This window comes from Rousettus aegyptiacus, unplaced genomic scaffold, assembly GCF_014176215.1.
Source record: "Rousettus aegyptiacus isolate mRouAeg1 unplaced genomic scaffold, mRouAeg1.p scaffold_m13_p_3, whole genome shotgun sequence".
Lineage (NCBI taxonomy): Eukaryota > Metazoa > Chordata > Mammalia > Chiroptera > Pteropodidae > Rousettus > Rousettus aegyptiacus.
In genome coordinates, this window is record NW_023416306.1 from 163,123,781 (window position 1) to 163,128,800 (window position 5,020).

Consider the following 5,020-nt stretch of genomic DNA (forward strand, 5'->3'; position numbering starts at 1 on the left):
ATTAAACTCTACACGGTCTTCTCCCACCATTTTGTTTTGATGTAGCCTCTTCTTCCTGATGGCAAAGTCCTTGAATTCAGAGTCAATGGCAAGTCATTCTTTTGTATACCTCCCCCCAGCACAAGTGGCTAGGCATTCGCTCGACATTTACCGGGTCCTCACAATGCACTCCATCCTGGAAAGATGAAAATGGACACACAGTCTACGGCCATGCCACCCTGAATGTGCCTGATCCTGTCTGATCTCAGAAGCTAAGCAGGGTCGGGCCTGGTTAGTACTTGGATGGGAGACCGCCTCAGAAGACCAGGTGCTATAGGTGTAAAAAAAAAAAGAGATCGTAAGCTGACAAGGTCCTTGCAATCTGTGATGTCAACCAAGCGTTGCCTCGCCTAAAAAAAAGGACACGAATGTGGAGGGGAGGTTTAAGGATGAGAAAGGTATGATCCCTACCTCAGCCTATCGAGGGGCCCAATAACCGCTTCAATTGAATCAGATCATCCTTCAACATACAAAGCAACATTGTCTATTTTTTTTTATGACAATATTATCATTTCTGGGTCAATCTGTCCAGCATCCTATATCTCTGTGCTGGTCAACACACCAGCCTCCAGTCACATGTCACCAGTGGGCATTTGAATCGTGGCTCGTGAGACTGAGAACCTGAACCGAGATGTGCTATAAATGTAAAAAAAAAAAAAAAAAAAAAGTCAGATTTCAAAGACTTTGAAGGGAAAAATGTAAAAGATCCCATTCATATTTTTTCTATTGATTATATTTTGAGATGATAGTATTTCAGATCTAGTGCCCGAAGTGAAATTTATTATTAAAAATAATTTCACTTTTTACTTTTCAAAAATGTGGCTATGGGAAAATGTAAGACGACTTACGTGGCTTGCAGTGTATTCGGGCGGAGCGGCCTGACTTGGGATCGGGTACAATTACCCACCACCTTCTAGTTGCCATGTCCACCGCTGCACTCTGCAACATGGGATCGAACCCCGCTTTGGAGAAGTTCTCGCCAGGACGGCATTTGAAGCTCGAGGCGCTTCATTTCCGTTCCTCTTTATTCGCCTTCCTGCTCTTCTCCCAAACCTGCGACTACAAACCAAACTAAAAGCATCTTATTTATTCCACAAACTGATCTCCAAATCCCGACTAAATAGCAATTGCTGCTCTGTATTTTACACACGCGCACACACACACACACACGCACACATGCACACACACACACCCCTACAGGGACCAACATTCTCCCATGTGTAAAGCGACATGCCTGATTGCTGGATTAAGCAACGGAAATTAATTATTACAGTAATTACTCGGCCACTAAATATGTGAACGCCAGACCTGACATTGCCGTCCCGCGAGCCACCTTCTGCTTCCTGAATGCATTAGCGTCGACAGCGTATTTTTGAAACTCTTTCTTCTGCTGCACTGCGTGGGGGGGTGAGCCAGGTGTGTTTGCTCGAGGTGACAGGGGGCTATACACCTTATGCCACAGGGAACAAAAGACAGCCGGCTTCTCCGGGCCAGGAGAACATCGAACGCCTGCAAAGGAGAATCTTTAGTCTTCAGGGTGGCCTGTCACTAGGGTGTGAGCACATGCAACGTGAACACACTAGCTGGGCCCCGGTAGACACCACATGCTCAAGCCTCCATCCCAAAGGAAGGGACCCGTCACCAGGGAATTCTAAAGCTGCAGGAAGCCATGCCAAGGAGCGTGGTCCCACCCAAGTCCTTCTACACCATCTTTTCAGTGTTCTCTCTCCGCTGTCCTCACGGCACACAAGCTGCCCAGGTGATGTCGCCTGCATCCTGTTCTGAGGCCGAGTCTGTCCAGGGTTAGAAGAGATGTTCCTTCGTGAACACAACCAGGCCGAGACTAAAGATCCGAAGAGGCGTGGCTTTCTCTAACGAGAAACCACGAGGCCCCGCCCGCTTGTCGCTCAGCTCTCCATTCCCCTCTTTCGTGGGGCGGGGCCTTCATTCAGGAGGCCTGTGATGGTTGACAGAGTTGCAGCTAGTCCAGATGATGTGCAAAACACAGATTTACAGAACGAAAAACATTTCAGCCACTTTTTTTTCCGCCCCCCCCCCTTGGAGTAGAGTTTGAGCTCAATGACACGGAGGCGCCGACACGAATTTTTGCACTTTCTCCCCCCATAAGTCATCCAGTTAAACCACCATTTTAGGACATCTGGGGTCACCAGGTAATTCTCCCTGACACAATCCTATTGTTCCTGCTTTAAAACTGTCATTTTAACTCAGAAAACTATTAAGCCACATGTCAGGGAGTATTAGAGGCGGTGGCTTCACTAAAAGCCAGATGAGAAGCTCCCGGGTACCCAGACGTCTGTGGGGCTGGCCGAACTCACCCAGAGTTTTCATTTCTGTAGGTCAAGGTCAGAACTATTTCCATCTTCTCCAAAACCATGATGAGTCCACCAAGCAAATGCACAAGCCCAAAAGTTACAGTGTTACCCCAAATGATTCCTGTTTTTCTTGAAAAGTGTCATTGTTATTAATAAAGAAAATTAATGACAATAATAGAGGCTATCTGTAGCACTTTATTTTCAGGTACTGTGTTAAGCATTTTAGAATACTATTTTATTTAATCCGTATAGTAAATGTTTATTCCAAGTGTATTTATTGAATGACTGTGGTCTTGACTGGTCCCTCCCTCTTGGAGCTCCCATGCCATTTATAACCATGCGACTATTCAAGGTGACACAGCACAGCACCCTGGGCCATCCCCCCCCTCCACTCTGACTACAGGGATGGATGGATGGACAGCTCTGATTGGTTAAAGGTAGAGGGAGGGGCCTCATCGCATGAGTAGTGCAGCCTGGAAGAGCAGGGAAGTTGCTTCAAAGGAAGGGATGGGAGGTGGCAGAGAGATGTCGGGCCTTCCACCCTTCAGAGAAGCTCTTTCCGCGTGATTCTTCCAAGACTCCCCAGTAGGGGAGAGCCCCACTTGCCTGGCAAGGCTTAATAAGGTCCCCGCGATGGGCATTTCCTTCTCTTCTGTCTCCTCTCACTGCTTTTCCCTCCGGCTTCCTGGACCACCTCCCAAACGAACCACTTGCCCTCGCATCCTTGTCTCAGGCTCTGCTTTGAGGGAACCCAAACTGGACTGTTAACCCCAATTTACTGATGTAGACACTGAGGCAAGTTTCCGTAAAGTCTCAGTCAAAAGTGACAGACCTAGGACTCGTGCCTGGAAAGTGTCAGACCCCAGGACCCATGGACCCAACATCTGTCTCCCATTCCCAACTGCTGTGGTGGCACCCCAATCTGACTAGAATTAATACTGATGAAATGCTGACCCCAACTGGTCCTTTTCAAGACAGCCCATTCCATCATTGGGCAGGTGTAATGATCAAGAATTTTGACTTATATTCACCCCATATCTACATCCACAAAGCATCATTCCTCTATTCATGCCTCATCAGTGAACATAAGCCGATCAGTGTCTAGGGACATGGCACTGGGTACAGCTCCTGATCCCTTTGCTCACAGAGCTTCCTGCCCTTGACCAAGCAAGGAGCACCGTGCAGGGGGTGGTGCTTGCTGTAGGAACATGGAGTGAGCACCTCGCTCAGCCAAGCTGCCCTCTGCAGCATCCCAGGAAAAGATGTCTCTTGTCCACACCACAGTCTTGCAGGGCGTGGCTTTAGATACTACACCCCCTGAGACTTCTGTTGTTCACGCATATCGGCCCACCTTTGGATGGACCTCGATGGAAGAATGGAGCCCACACCTTGACACAGTCCAAAGAAAACCAATGCGACGTCCACTCCCATCAGTACACAAGAGACCCAGCCCTGGGCAGGAAGTGTGGAAACCATGGCTGAGTCCTTGAACTTGTCCGCAGGTTTAGTCTTTGGCAGACCCCTTTGGGCTTTTCCTGTACCTGAGTCATTCGAACCCCACTCCCTAACTCTCCTTCCACTGAAAATTTGGCTGCACAGGCCTAAGATGCCTGATTAGATCCTATGGAGCCAAAAACAATATTATACTCTATTTTCCCTTGTGTTTCAAATGATACATGAGGTAGTAATTTACATGACCAATTTGTGGGTAGAAAGAAGTCTTTGGAGTCTGGCTTATAAAAAAAAAAGATAGATTGTGAAACTGCTAGACTTGTTTGCTTTCTTAGATTTTAGAAGTTCCCTGGGCAGTTAGGTTGCTGTGGTAGGCTGGGTTGACTCAAAAGCAGTCACAGAAGTGACTTGTTTTCAAAAGGCATCGCCTACGACGTAAATGAATGCTCAAAGTTTGATTTCCTTCCCTCTGATCTATCTATAATTCTATTGGTGTTCTTGACTTTTTAATCAAAGTAATCAATCTGGAAAGATTCTTTAAATGACCATTTGGTTGAGGCCCCAAGCATCTTGATAGGTAAGCCTCCTGGGTATCCTCGTAATTGTTGATTCATCTTCTTAAAGATTTCCATGGTTCCTAATGCCCGCTTCATACTCTACTGCCCACCCTTCCCGCCTTGGTTTGTCCCGAAAACAGATTCTTTTTTGCACTTATCTAAATTCTCTCCTGTATGCTTTTCAGAGAAAGATCTACATAATGATGAGTATATGAGGAACTTGCTTGCTGCTCAGATCTCCTCAATCTTCCACAGCTTGTCTGTTGTTTGGGAATCATTGTCCTATTGTGTCTATCTAAACAGAAGTAAATACATATTTTAACAACAGTAGCAAGAAAAATGACCTTGGAGTTTCAGACTTTCTCAGTTTATAACAATTAGGCTTCTGTATCTATCAATCACAAGACGGGGTTATTCTATAGCTTCTCTATGAGATGAAAATATTTTGAATACTTGGTCCTCACTTCTGCTCAGTCAGGGAGACACAAAGAGCCTCTTGCTCCATTGCAGGCAGAGGAGAGATTAGCGGCAGAAAAAAAGAATGGGAGAAAAAACTCAAGAAGAATGATTTTCTTGGCCATGAACTGAATCAGGAAGGTAATCGCGGTTTCCTCTTACTGACCTAGACCTCATGGAAAT

At 46.3% G+C, this 5,020-nt stretch overlaps 1 non-coding gene across 1 annotated transcript; it reads left to right on the forward strand.

The window, feature by feature from the left end:
• Nucleotides 1-200: 200 nt before the first annotated feature.
• LOC118601306 lies at nt 201-319 on the forward strand. The gene has a single exon (XR_004950281.1). It is a non-coding gene; the product is annotated as a 5S ribosomal RNA (ribosomal RNA).
• The last annotated feature ends 4,701 nt before the right edge of the window (nt 320-5,020 follow it).